The following is a 15,665-nucleotide window of genomic DNA, read 5'->3' on the forward strand; positions in this document are numbered from 1 at the left end:
CAAGTGATCAAATTCACTTAGAAACAAGACAGTTTTTCCAAGGGAAACAGTAGACCTCTGGGCTTGTTCCATCTCTGCCCAAAATAGCATTATTGAAGAATAAAAAATGCACGTGCTTTACAAAGCCATCCACACTTAGGAGTTTTTCTATGGCTCTTTTGAAAATCTTTGTTTTCCCCTCCTTACAAAAATGTTAATGCAGAGCCATCAAATAACTGACTGTTTATACATTTTATCTCAGCATTTTCATCACAATTGAACTGATCTATAAGAGGGGCTTGAATGGACACTCAGTCCTTTTTCATGAGAATGTTTTTAATGCTTTTCCTAGGTAGATGTCTGTTTAAAATTGACTTGTCTTTGATGAGTTATGCTGAATTTAGCTCTGAGGACTGAAGTTTTTAGTTTGTTCATAATAATGCGGTGTGGTTAGTAAGGACAAGTGGTTTTCTCTTTATCAATTCTCTACTGAAGTGGAAACACCTTGGAAAATCGCACACTAAAAATCTTTAGGTGGTGCAGCAAAAGTCTGGGAGCTACCTTTTTGTAATATTTGTTCACTTCAGTCTTGGGTGAATGAGGGAAGTTTGTGATCAAAGCTATATAGGATTATTGCTCTAGCAAGGAGACTCAGAAATGCTACAGATACTGTTATCTGCTAATCAATTTTATTGAGGCTTTAGTGCTGCTTAAAATAGGATAACACCAGTTGATCACCTTACATGTATGACATTGGTTTTTGGAAACAGTGGAGATGATCACTAGTAGGAAATGGCGTCTGGCAGCATGTTATTCATAAAGCTGACTTATGCTGAAAACCCAGTGGGACTCTGCAATCAAATTATTATTTCTCTTCTGGGCTCCCTGAGTTGGCTGGTGATATTTCTCAAGAAGCTCAAGCTGTTATTTCCATTCTGCTTGTTGCAGCCTGAAAAACATTTAGAGTGCAAGCTTAGGAGTAGTAGAAAGGACAAGATGGGTTACTGGGCGCAGATGGCATTGATAATAAAGCAAAGCAGCTGTCAATATTATCTCAGAATGAGTTATTAATGATTAGCACTCTCATTTGATATGTTGACAAGACCAAGCTTGCAGTTTAAGCGTGCTAACTTGCGTGCCGAGAGCAATATGGCTAAAAGCAGAGCAGAGGGACTAAGGCTTTGAGAGCTTCTGATTGCTGACACCTACAGCTTTTTGCAGGAGGAGCTGCAGCCATTTGCTGCAATGCCTCATGTGAGCTCGGAAGTATTTGAAGAACGGTAGGAAGAGAAAGCCAACAGTAGAACGATATCGTTCAGTTGGAACAAGTAACTGCTGAAGCATTTTGAACCTTGCCCTTCACTCAGGCTGAGATCAGCATGCGTCTGTATGTTGTTTATACAGGTCAGACAAGAATCTTCTGTGACAATACTGACGGGCTCTGTCAATAGCTTTTCATTCTCTTGAAGTAGTAAGTGTGGGCTCTTTCCAGACACAGGATATTGAACTAGGTACGCCACTGGTGAGACAGAACTAAACTCCCCCACATGACCTCATTTATTGATTGATTGAGCATGGCTTTTTATTTACCTCTTTCTCACTCAACAGTGCTATCCATCTCCTACTCTAGAAATGTGTTTATTGCAAAATGTTTACTGCAACTGCTCTTATTAGCTTGAGTTCTAGCCTCCCTGAGTGGTGCAATATGCACAGGATATATTATGATATTGTAGCGTACACGCGGCAGTCTGAACGTCTCAGAGGAGTGCTCTGAAAATGAATGTCTGTGTTGCGTGCCCGTGATGAGCACCAGCCAGACTGTAGCTTGTGTTAAAATAAGAAAGTGACAATGAGGTGACGATATCATATGCCCATCTGAAAACCTGTGAAATAAATGAAAGTGAAAAAGGAAAACGCATCATCTTTCAAAAAGAAGGAATCAAAAAGAATCCTTTTTTTTTAATTTTTAACCAAAGAGCTGTGATTGAGGCGCTTCAGGTACGCCTGTCTTCTTCACTAAGTGCATTTTTGGATTTCTTCCTCTTAAAGGTATCAAAAGCAAATCCAGCTCTCTTGGGGTAAGATTTTTTGCTTCTGTTTGTTTCTTTAAGATTATTTAAGTGTACATGCAAGGCTCTGCAATGTTAAGTTTGCTTCTGAAAGGGAGGTTTAGAAAATAAAACATTAAATCAAGACTTCTTACAATGCTAAATCAAGTGCTGTTGAAAAACCCAAGTACACTATATCAGTTCATTTGCCTTTAAACAACCAACCTAGTAAAACTTAGGGGAAGCAGAAGTTTTATCTAACAAATTCTGTCTGTCTTCTCTGAAGTACTCCACATTTCTGTTCAGAAATTTTTGCATCCTAGTGTTCTAGTATTTCGCCAAGGATATCTGAGGCTTCCTGGTGAAATTTCCCTTTCTGATTATAATGATTTTGGTTGCAGCTCTCCATACTTTGACATTTCTCCAACTTTCAGAGATGGTTACCAATTGGCATTTACAGTTAAGAAAGCACTTTGCAGTGATTCTGGTAAGAGTGTTGCCAGGCCCTCGAGAATGTCCCCCTTCTAGGAGCTCAGCTGGCAAAGGTAGGGTGTTCCGCTGCCAGAGTCCAGGGTCGGCTCCTTTGCTGATAGGAGCTGTTGTGAATACACCTAGAGGTGAGGGCCAGCCCCTCCTTCCCACTGGGCCCTGCTTTTAGCTGGGACGTTGGCATTGCCCATGCCCATGCCCCGTCACAGCTGTGTCCGTGCCCCACAGCCCACCTCGGTGAGCCTGACCTGGCTTGGCCTCGGACCAGCCTTACCGCCGCAGGCTGGCTGGGTGGTCACTGCCACTTTCTCTCGATTGCTGTCTCTTGTCTCTCCTTGACCTGAAACTGCTGCTCTGCAGCCCTTCTCCTTGCTGGTTAGGACACTGCTCCCACATACTTCATTGTCACACTTGGCTGCTGGCTCCCCTTTCCTTGTGGAGCAGCTGGTGCTCACTGCTCCCTGAGAACTGTTGGGTACTGAAAGCTGTCCTAGTGGGTCAATTATAGAATGTTTTGTTTGAGCTGATGATGCCTTTGTTGTAGATAATAAACATGATATCTTGTCACTTTAATATCAGGATGGAACTAATTCAGTTTTCCGCATCAGTATGTACAGTGTCACCTGCAGCTGGAAACAGACCCAGGTAGAGGGCTTAAAGCCCTGATGTAAAACCGTGGCATGTGTGTACCAGTTGTCACAGTTTTTTTTGTAGACTTCTGTTGTAGGTATCTGTTGTGATAAGGGGCTGAAAGGTCACAGATTGACAGCTCAGGTGAGATGTGCAGAGTATTATCCTCCTTGTAAATGGATATTTCTGACTTGCTGATTGCTCTGAGAAGGTTTACTCTGCTGCATAAGCAGCTGCTTGATTTCATCCACAGAGCTTCTATGATGCCATGTAATGGACTGAAGGAAATGGGTTTCATTTGGGAGAGCTCTGTGGTGGGGACAAGATGAACATACTTTACCGGCGCTGTGAGAAATGCATTGGAAGATGTTGCACTAGTTGCTTAGGCACCGTCTGAGTCTGTTTGGGTGTGTGGGCATACAGAAATTACTTTCTCAGCATTTGGAAAAGGAAGAGCTTTATTTGAAGAGGAGAAAAGGGAATTTGAAAGAGGGATTCAGGTTATGACCTTCTCCCAGGACAGTTTATACTTTGAGGATTGATTTTCTATATATGTTCCAGGATAGGACGGGATGTGGCTTATAATGTGATTATACACGCCTAAGAAATTTCTTCAAAGAAGTGATCTATTAGATAGAGGCATGGTTTTAGTGGATAGAGGTTATTTTTAGGTTGGTCATGTGCACTGTGCACTTCCCCTGATGAGGTCACTCTTGTCCACAATGTTTAGAATGAATTAGTTACTCTGTGGAGGCAGTGGTTTGTGTGTATTTTGTACCACACCATTTTTCTGTTGACCATTAGCTCTTGGACACCGATGTTGGTTAAATAACATGTGTATTTTACCTTTTCTCATCCCAGAAGCAGCTGGGGTGGTGGTTTTATCCTGTGGTTATCTGAAAGTGCAAGCATTAAATATAAAAACCTCTTATAAGTGTCCCAAGTTTTTCCTCTTGAATCTTCAGGGAGTGGAAAAACTTGGCTTACTTAATTTCATCAAGTCGGATTTGATATTTAATTACTTTTTCTCTGGATCTGTACCAGAATTTAAGTATCTGGGCCCAATTTACAAAAAGTTAAGAGCTGAATTAAACATATGCAAAGTTTGGATGTTGATGGATCTGACCCATTTCTGCAGTCTAACTACTAATTTCTTTTCCATTGTTGCCAAACGTCCCAGTGCATTTTAGCTCTAAAAAAAATATAGAAATAATAAAACTGCCTGTGTCCTACAGTCTGGCATGTAGGACAGAAGACCATGTTTCCTTGTGTCTTGTTTGTTTAATTTCAATTACTATTTCACTGATCTTCACCTTCTATACTTACAAATGCAGGAGTTTCAAAGAAATCCTAATGAAGTTTAAAATTGTGAGGTGTCTTGGAAGTAAAAAAAGAACTTCCCCAAGGCTTGCTTAGTTTTCTGCTTGAAACCAAACTATGTGGAACGCTGTGACAGCATGCAGTAGCTCTCAGAAGGTGTTAAATATCTCTATATCCCTGACGGTATCTGAAGTCAATGGGATTTTCTATTGATGATGTAGTTCAGCTACCCCTTACTTATTGCAGGGGTGGTTCCTGGGAGGCTCAGGAGCTACTATATTCCATGAGTGTGCAGTTTGAATTAATGTCTCCAGGAGAGAAATTGTCACCTAATAAACTAAGTTTCTGTAATTCTTTCTGTAACCTAAGGAGTAAACCCTCTTGTTTCTGTTGCCATATCCAGCAGCGGAGCCAGGAACAGAAAGGAGAACATGACTGGGGACCGAGTCTCCCTTGCCCCTAGTAGGAGCACTGAGGGAGAAGCATGGGGCAAAGATGCTGATCCTGCTGGAGGATTCCTTTAGAGGCTGCTTCGGAAGGCAGATAGGATTTTTACAGATGTTTCTACTGAGCTGATTTACTTCCAGCATAGCCCTGTCTGTGGTGCTATTTAATCTGATTCTTTAAACCTCTTCTATGGTAATGTCACAGTTGTTTTGAAGAACATAATAAGATCTTTTTCCATATAGAGAGAATAACTTTCACCTTACCATGACTGTTTATTCCTGTGAACATCAGCCCAGAGCTGGTCTGGTTAGTTAGAACTGATAGACAGCCCTGTGTACCTTAAAACTTTAAAAACTGGCGTTTTTTTAGAAATAGAAAAATACAGTGCAACAGTAAAATCTATACCTATGCAGGTGACAAAGAAAAGTACCACTGAAAGGTGCTGAACTAAAAAACTCAGGGAGGTTCTTTCTCTGGGATGATAGTGTTTCTGATGCTTTGGAGAAGGCTGATTTCAAGTTTGAGAACTGCTTGTAACACATAGATGCAATGGAGTTCAAGATGATCTTGATGAAACATAATCAGAAAAATGTTCTTTGGTAAAAACACACATTTTCACTTAGAAACTTAGATGGCTGGATAAAAGTTAAATTAGGAAGTGTTCCAGCGTACAGTGTGAGTTTTTGTGGGAAACGGAAAAAGCCTCGTCTCTTACTTGTTTCAGACCAGGAATTTTATTCACTTTGATACTTAGTGACTTCCTAAAACATCAGTTTATTTTACCCTGAGACTGAAACACATTATTGTGTTGGAGCTGTTCTACACTGTGGGGAAAAAAAAAATAAAAGGAGAGATGAACATCTTCAATATTACGGCTTAGTAATGGGGGAATTAACTGCAGCTAAACAGGACAGCTTGAGGGAGGTCTGTTCCAAATGAATAATTAACCAGAATGTGAACAAATGACTGAAATTATATCTTTCTCAATTCATCAAATCTTAGCTTTTCTTTCTGGAGAGGATTTTGAAGGTCCTCATGACATCAAAATATGGAATTAGAAGTTTACTTGAAAAATTCTCCTGGAATTTTGTGAGTGGGAAAAAGTTTCTTTGTTTCGCTTCACTGGGGCGAAATAGTGGCCGTGACAGGATCCTTCTTGTTGTCATGGATGGAATAGCTGGTCCCTGGAGCTTCCTTCTGGCCTTACTTTTCTATAATTATCTCTTAAATCCTATTGAATGTACTAATTTCCTTCCTAATCCCATATTCATACCATTATCTGCTCTTCGTCATTAATGAGTTTATATAACTCAATATTGGCACTGATTGCGCTCTTAATTATGTATAACCTGTTGATGTAACATTGAATCAAATTCTGAGAGTAAAATAAAACAATCTGGCAAATAAATAGGGGGAGGACACTTAAAACGGGGAGAGGCTGGATCTGGAACATTGTTCGTAATAGTTGCAGATTCAGTGTATTTTGAGGACATTTCTACAGGTTACCATCAGCTAAAATTTTTCAGAACTAGTCTCCTGGATTTTTAAATTTGCTTTAGTTGTTCTGCTCTAACTTTAAGACTTCAGAGTACATGTGCATCTCCCATCTGACTGTCAGGCTTATTTGTTAAGGTCAGGACATTCTGTTTCTATCCATCAATGCGACTCTCCAGCTTCTGGTATTTTCTTTTTCCTTGTGAGGCCCCACTGTCTTCCTGACTAAGTCCTTTTCTAGCGTACACATAAGAGCAAAATATCCCAGGAAATTTCCTGCCAATACTCACTCACATTTCGAATACACTGACTTTTCATATGCTCACAAACCCCTTGCATAGTTTTTGGGGAGTATCCTAGAGTTTCAGCTGGCTGGCATGAATATACTGTGGTATTACATGGAAAAGCTTTAGAAGAAAATGTTGAATTTGTTAATGCAAGCCTTTGATCCAGAAGTATGTAAACATTTATCCAGTCTGGGAATAAACATCTCATGTAGCTTATCAGAACTATTAGCTAGTCAGCAGTTCAGTAAACCCCAGCTTAACCCCTGGCACGTGTGAATAACCCCAAATACAAAAATCTATCAAACTGCTTTGGTACTTTTCTGATTTGCAACTATAGCAAATACCAAAACACTCACAGAAAACTACTCAGCCCAGTTTAAGGAGCTTGAAAGTTCTGCAGTTATTGATTACACAAATGTTTTTTTAACAGATTCAATAGAGCTGTAACTTCATGGTCACTGCTTTCTGTTAGCAGGAGAAGTTACAGTAGTGAAGCACTCATTTCTGTGTATTTTTTTAGACTTCTCTGTCAAGAGGCCCAACTGCCCAACAAAACAAAAGGCAGCATAAAGAAATATATTTCACTATTATTGTAATAAATGGATGAAAGAACCCCAAATCTAGAAAAGATTTCACTGAGGCAGCCATCCACAAAATGGAGAAAACCAATATGCTGGGGTGTTAGTCAAGACAGAGGAGTCGGTGGCAGGAAGGTGCAGAACACAGGTGTCTTAGGCTTGGGTCATTAGCAGAGCATTAGTTTGTGTAGTGCAGGTTTTACAAATGAGTTTTGCTGCTTATTATTGTGCAAGAGAAGGGCTTTTGTGAGTGATCACCTGCTGAAGGTGATCTGCTTAAAACAGAAATGGCAGAGGCCACAGCGCTTATCTCTATGTTAAAATACAGTGCTGGTTTCCTATAAATGCGTAACATATTACTGGCTGCTGTTGTTTTCTGTTGGCATGGGTTCATTGAAGCATGAGTCCATGTGAAGGATGACTGTTGCTTCCCCAGCCTCGTTAATACTGCTCAGAGCATTGTGCTACACACTCAGTATTGAGAAGAGATGCTATAGATGCCCAGCTAATCCCCTTGCTTCAATCAGCTTTACACTCAAAATGTGACTGACTCCAAATACAAGGACAGTGATTCATCAAGTAGATGGACTACACAAGAAGCTTCATAGCGCTCCCCAAAGGATCCAGTAACAGAACGAGGAATTAACGAGAATTGTGGACCTATCTTGTATGAATGACCTAATTTCCACTTATTTTTGTGCTCAGGAACAGACAGATGCAGTAACACAAGATACCACAGTAAATGAGACATAGGCTGTTGGTCTTTCTTGGTACCGTAGTCCCTGTTCTTTGAGTTAATTCCTTAGGAGGAAGAGCCTATTGTGACACTGCTCTGAAAGCAGGTCTCTTAACCTCTTGTAAACAATTAGTTCTCTAACCCTTTGTGAGAGTAGTGAATATTCTTTTTAATTTCCTTGATCTGATGCACATATAGTTTTATATTTTATTTGATTATTTAAAGGGTTACAGCATGAATCAGTCACATATTACTAGATTCTTATAACTAATTTATGAAGGATTACACCGAGTGATAAAATTACAGTGATTTTCCCTGCAACTTCTTAAGGATCATGCAACTGCGAGGAGGTGGCAGAACATAAGGTATGCTGTACCTGGTGGACTCTACTTGTATGTATTTATTTTCACAATCCTCCTGCAAACTAATTCAATATTTTTATACATATTTCAGAGATGACTAGGAGAGAAAATCAGATTAAGTGAGCACTGAAGTCAATGGACAAGACAGGGGCATTGGCTTCCCATGTTGAGCCTTTAACTTTCTTATGCAACTAGGCAGATTCGTATCTCATCAGGTTCATGACAAATGAGTTGCTGAGTAATTGGTGAAAAGTTTTAGTATTGCTTAATTGAATTATGGTCGAATTAATGTAACCTGGTGTTTACTTGGTATCAAGATAAATTGTCTAACATCACAGCTGATTTTAAGATCACGAGTGCTTGGGGGTTTATTAGATTAAAATAATCTTTTGCTTCACCTGCCCTTCCTTTAAGTCCATAGAAACTTGCTTTCTCCAGGGACATGAGTCCCTTAGCTGGGAGGCAGCCCACGTTTGTTCTTCATACTATTTCTCAAGAGCTTACTTTATTCGTTAGGTTTTCTGCAAGATCACTGTTAATTATCTCTGGAGGTAATGATTTGGCAAAGGTTAATGACTTGCCTCATATAGGAAAATTTGCAATTTAGTTCTACTTTTAAATGAAGGTGTTGATTCCTGTGGGCAAAAAGCCTTTATAGCTCAACTAAACTTTAAATGGAGTATTGTCAAGACTGAGAGATCCGCACTGCATTTGGAATATTTTGAACATTAACACAAGTAAGAATCTCCTTTACCCATGTTACTCAGTACTGTATTTAGCATTGGGCAGCACAGAGGCTGCTATGTATTTATCATATTACTGCGAGATAGTTCTGAATACATCTTACTTTGATATATGGCTCATATAAAAAAATAACTGGAGAAATTTAAAGTAAGGAGAAATTAAAAAATGTAAGAAAAAAATTTTAAAAATGCTATTTATGTTGCGTGAGGTAGATGGCTCACAGAATTTCACATGTTATACACAGGCTTAATCACTTCTCATTCCCTCCTGTGATGTTCTGGTTTCTACTATTACAGGCGAAATCAACATGAAAGAAAACAAAAGACCTTTCCCAAAGCTTTATTATGAACAAGGATAACAAAACCAGCACATCACATTTGCTTGTAGTAATTCTTGAGTTTTTCAACTAAACTTAATTTAGATCTGAGCTATTTAAGAATCTATTTCCTTTATCAAGCCAAGTATTTGAAACTCAGCATGGTATCTGAGCACCAAATAGAGTATTGCATTCTAGGTTCCAGGAGTGTGATCATAAAGGGCATTTTTTACATGATGAAGCGATATGCACCCAGCTTTCCTTTCCCTGATGTTCTGCTGTAAATATCCTGATTCTTCGTTGCCTTATTGCTTTGTTACCCATCTCTCTCTCCCTTTGATACCCTGAAGGAGAAAATAAAACTAAAGGGAAAAAAAAAAAGCCATGATGGTACAGTATGTCCCTTTGAACATGTTTTGTATACAGCTTTTGGTGACCATTTACATGTATTACCCAACACCAAAGACAGCCAGAGGTCAAATCAGTATTTAAACAGACTTTCTAAATGGAAATGAGCTGCGAGTCTTTTAGAGGCACTCAGTGCATGCAGATTCCACTCCTTAGTAACAAGGGTGGAGAAGGAGCCTGAAAATAAACCCTGTAAATACTGATTCCTCTGTATACCTGAATGCAAATCTGGTACAGAGGTACTTAGCTCTTGCCCATCTGTCTCACAGAGATGAAAACAGGGGTACTTCCTTGCCATATGTGTGTCCAGTCTTAATTTGTCAAGTGATGGCACTTCCACCTTTTTTTCCTCAAAACGCTAATTCCACAGCCCAAAACCTGGCAGGTGTATACACTTTTCCTGCTATCTCATTTAGATTTCCTTTGCTTAATTTCACTTCTAACTTCTATTCTGAAAATTAGACTTATCCCAGTACATTCCACGTTTATTATTGATTCTTATCCACGTCAGTTGCCATATGGCTGACACCTCTGTGACCAGTACCTGTTACACTTTACATCAGGGCCATACGGGCCATTCAGCTGTCAGCAGGTTATCGTTCAGGTCCTTCTGTTCTTCGTGTGCTGCCTGGCTGATGCTCCCCTGACCTAAAAGATGTTATTTTCCTTGAAGGCGGGGGCCTGAAATAGAACTATCCCCTGAAAACATGCCCTGCATGTTTGAACACAATGTTCTGTCACTGTTCTTGCCCCCTTTTTGTCCTGCCTTCCAAAAATATTCTAGTAGGCAAGCTTGCCAGCAGAGATGTTACAGGCATCCTCCTGGGAACAAACATGCACCATGTGTTTGCCGTAGCCTATCACATCTGAACAGCACAGCTGGGATTTCCAACAGCAAATCCTTACAGCCAAGTACTTGTGGATGAGCCACTAAATTTATCTGGGAAATAGGTTTGAATAGAAAAGTAATTCAACAAAATCATGATCTGCTTGTCAAGTCAGAAATGGGGAAAAAAGGAGCACGTTTTCAGGAGCATTTTTGCCTGACATACATAATTAAGTAGTTCCAAGAACTCTTAACGCCGATATTTGTCCATTCATCATATCCTTGTCTTTAAATCAGTCTCTCCATATGTTTAGTTTTCATCTTTTCCTAGGTTCCCTTTGCTCTTTCAGTTCTTTTGTTCCAGGCAAGCAATCCAGGACTAAATGCTGTATCCTCAATGTAATTTCACTGAAACAGTGAAGAAAGAAGCTGTTACCTCCTTGCTCTATAACACCAAACTTCTGCATATGTATCCTTTCCTTTCCTACATTCCTGATTTTCATTTCAGCTGCCACAACTGCAGATAGTATTCAGTGTCAGCAAATAAAGACAGAGCCTACTAGGGGAGAATATATTTCCAAATCATTAGGGGCTCATTTTCAGCTCTTCAGTGAAATTTATTGCAGCTTGCCACCTTCAGAATGTAGTTGAGGAACTGTTTTGAAGACTCTGTCATTACTCAGTAGTATAATGAGAAGCTTTCTCAGCCAGTCAGAGACCAGAAAAAAAGGTTTAAACAAACAGGCTAGGAATTTTTGTTGCACTTGAATGTATCTGATATTCCAAACTCCGGTTTTGCAAGGGTATTTTCTAAAGACACAACTGGAGAGAACGTGTGCATTTAAATGCAAGTCCATCACAACCACTGCTTGTATTTGTTCAAAAAAGCTGTGCATTTCCTAAATCCCTGTTAGAAAGGAAGAAGAATTTGAGTTCAGGTGATATGGAATTGATTTGCTGAAGCAGGAGGAGCTAAACTGAACATGTCATTGTGAAGCAAGAAATGACTACTGTGCTACTTGGTACCAACCAGGTAGTTGTGGGTTTGTTGTGTATAAGAGAAAAAATGGAGCTATCTGTAAAAATTATAAATTACCTACTGTTAACCTAGAACTCCTGCTTCTCTGTCAAAAAACTAGGTACAGAATAGGAAGTAAGACTGGAAGGAGAACAAGGCTCAAAAACTGGAGAGCTACCATGCAGATCTAGAGAAGGGTTTTGCTGTACTCCTTTCAGTGTGTAGCATTTTTCACAGGTGGAGGTACCTGGAATGGTATGGAATTCAGATTCCTCTCATTATTTTGCTGATTGACCTTTCCATGGTCTTTTTTGCTTCTTATATTAATCAGAAAATTGTTGTTACAGATCTTATTTAAACAAAGATCCTGATACAACTTGCGTTACCGTCTTTTTATTTTATCCCTTTATTTAATTCACTAATGAGGAGCCTATAGACTGGCTGGCTGGGGAGTTCCTAGTAAAATACAAGAGCATTAATTTTGATTTAATCTCTGGAAAAGCACTAACTGCATGGCAAGTGAAACTAAAGTTCACTTTCAAGTGACAGTTCATTATATGGACCGCTGTATGGGGCTCGAAAGATGAGACCCTGTAAAGAAGTCTGGATGTTCATAGAAGGCACAAGAAAACCATAGGATTTTCAAGTGGCTTTTGTTGAAATGTTTGATTTTCTCTGAAACAGTCTGAAATACAATCAATTTTACAGCAAATTAGGGTCAACAATTTGACAGACCTAGGCAAAGATCTCTTTCTCTCTAAGGAGACATCTAACTATTTTTTTAAATATCAGTTGTAATGCTAACAACTCCTAACTAAAACCACTCAAAATGCCGCATTAAAATAAATCAATGAGGACACACACAAATTTGCTAATTATTGGTGAGGACTTTTCCCAAGATCCATCAGAAAAAGCATCCCATGGAGTCTTTTAACAATTTAAGTGACTGTAGAACATTCATAAATTTTGTAAAATGCAGCTTTTCAGTACTGCCATCCCTACCAAAATCCATCAGATAATGATTAAATGTGCATGGGTTATGTAGTATAATTAATCAATATGGCATAGAGAACCATGGTGCAGTGCTGATTAATTTGTATTTTACATGCATACATTTCTTGCTTCCAGCTCACCTGAGAAATACATTAATCAATTTGGCTGTACAGACAGAAGTGGTTTTAAACAAAAATTTTCATAGCTACTTCTATTCCTTCCCCCATTTACTAAATTTACTGCTGTCATCATTATAGTGTCTGTTTGCTATCCACTGTTTTGTGGATAGAAATTGATATTTGCAGGTATCAATGTCCAGCATAGGATGTAAGCATCAAAAATGAAATTTAAGATCCTACACTGAAGCTCCATCTTGCAATCCTGAAAACCCTGTTCAGCTGCCATTGAATTTCAGAAGTCTCTGAACTCCCTAAGAATTCTGCTTCCCAATTCCCACGGCAGCTGATGCTCCTCGCCTCTTCGTACGTAAAAGTGCATTGGTCATGAGTGAAGTGAACAGATTGCAACCAAGTCTAAGCAGGGAGGTAGGCATCACTGGAGTGTTTGACTTTGATGGGCATTCTCAGGCATGCTTAATGTAAACACAGAACAGGGAGCCTCAGAGTTAGTTTTCATGTCAAATGCGAGAAGAGCTGAGTTTTGAATGGCTGCCCTGGTTGGCATATGTATGACCACATTGAGCACCCGGGGCCCCAAATGTAATGTTTAGAGAAAGGGAGGTACTTAACACGAAGTTTTGGATTCCCGGTGGGAACCAGGCTTATAACCGGAATGACTTTAACACCACTGTCCCCTTTTTGGGTCTGCCAGAAGAATGATCAAATGTGGGTATTCAGAAAAGCAAAGAGAAATAGCTGAACTGCTGGCCAATATCTTCTAGAACAAAATGGTACAGGGTAAATATAGGAGTTTCATCAGACTCCCCTTTAGTTTTTGATTCCTAAGTTATTCAGCCACTTTGTTTCTCTTTGGTGCTGATCACAACCGTTATTTCCCAGCTTAGTTTAGATTTTTAAGAGGTTCATCAAGAATGCTTCCAAATTCTGGGAAAAGCTGTATGATTGCGAAAGAGGAAGAGAGAGGGAGGGAGCTTTCCCATGTAGCCACACACCTTTATTTTCACATATGCTTCTAGATGTATGCTTATTATTCTATATACATATAATATATATTATTATTATAAAAATATAGAATTATAAAATATAGGTTATGTATAATAATATATATCTAGACTATACAAAATATATCTAGATGTATATTATTACATATGCTACTATCTAGAACAGTTTGAAAAGTAACTAATTGTCACATTCTCCTCTGCCCTGGTCCTGTATCCCTTTCAGTTCCTGCTAAGAGAAGTCATCACTTGGTGCTTGTGCCTCTCAGTGATTGCTGCATTTCAGAGTGAAATGTAAAAACAGCTAGCTGGGCTGTGAGGATGGAGCAAAGGGAAAACATCAATAATGGGGAACAACAGCTTCAAAGCTTCTAGTATTATCAAAGCATCACTGTGCTTTAGCTTTCTGCAACTGTAGAAGACTAAATAAAATAATACCAATGTGCTTTCACTGCTGTGAAGGATGAAAGGTGAAGCCTGAATGACTTGGAACTTTGGTTCAGGGAATCACGTGAAAGTCTGAATTTTTTAGAGCTAGCATCACTAGACAACAAGGCGGTTTTAGAATGTACCAGGGCAACATGGCTTAGGAACTGACACAACTCTACTTCCAGTTGAAGTGTCCAGAGGAAAAAAATACATATATGAAATGAAAAAATATTTTTCAGTAGTCCAACAGGTCCTCCTCACCAAGACTCTTCGCTGCAGCTTCCCTTTAGCTGCTGTCTGTGGACCGGAGACATCAGACTTTAATCCCACTGGGAGAGAGAGAATCAGGTGCATCCCTGTAGACTGCACCACATGGAACAGAGGAACAAAGAGGAAGTAATCACATAGCTTCTACAAAAATATAGCGAGAGGATAAGAAAAGGTACTTGAGCTCTTGTCATCTCAGAATCCTACCTTGTGGGCTGGACAGTTTTCCAACCACGGGAGAGAAAGCAGGAAAAAAGAAAGGGGAGATTTTGAAGGTTTCCTTACTCCCTTCCAATGCCTTTCTTGAATTTTTGATTTGAGTAACAGTCACAGAACTTTACTTTCACTGGTCTCCTATGACCCAATAAGCCAAAGAAGATACATATGTGTGCTGGAAAGAGCCAGGCACCTGACCACCCTTTGGTTGTGGAATCCTAGCTTTCCAGGTAATAAATTACCACTTTTAATAGTGACTGACTCTTGAAAATAGCTTTCAGAAATTAGTCTGTATCAGGCATCATTTTAACTCGTTTGTGTCCCCAGATGCATCTTCACAAGACCTCTAGCCGGCCAGAGGAGAGGGCTCAATGCTTTTTCTTGCTAGCATAGTAGTAAAGAGAGTAGAGCGGAGGGGAGTTAGAGCTGAGAGCAGCCCCAAGCCTCATTCCTGTGCTACAGCACGTGTAATTATGAACGCATACTTAAAATAGTGACTGAATGGTTGCTGTAGCTTAATGAAACATTGATTTGGTATCTAAGTCGCAAACTCTGATCCTCACAACACGGTCATTGGCTGAAAACCATTACTGCACAGTGGCTGTCTAAAATTGATGGTCAGTCTATCTCCTCATAGACAGCATGTGTGAAAATCCCCCAGCCTTAGCAGGGGAGCTTGGAATTGGCAGGGCCATGTCTAAATGTGGAAATGGTTTGCATCCCTAGAAAAGTGTAGAATAACAGTGGTAAAGTGGATTAGAGTTTACACAAATCCTGCTCTGCCCTTCACCTATCGATTCACTGAGAGCTTAACTGCCAGAGAAATGACCAGGCTTGACAAACTGGAATCTTGTTCATTTCTATCAGCCATTCCCTGCAGGAGACAAAGCTCCTGCTTCCAAAATTAGATTTTAAGAGCTTATTAGAAATGCAGCAAAAC

This window comes from Falco cherrug, chromosome 7 (assembly GCF_023634085.1).
Source record: "Falco cherrug isolate bFalChe1 chromosome 7, bFalChe1.pri, whole genome shotgun sequence".
Lineage (NCBI taxonomy): Eukaryota > Metazoa > Chordata > Aves > Falconiformes > Falconidae > Falco > Falco cherrug.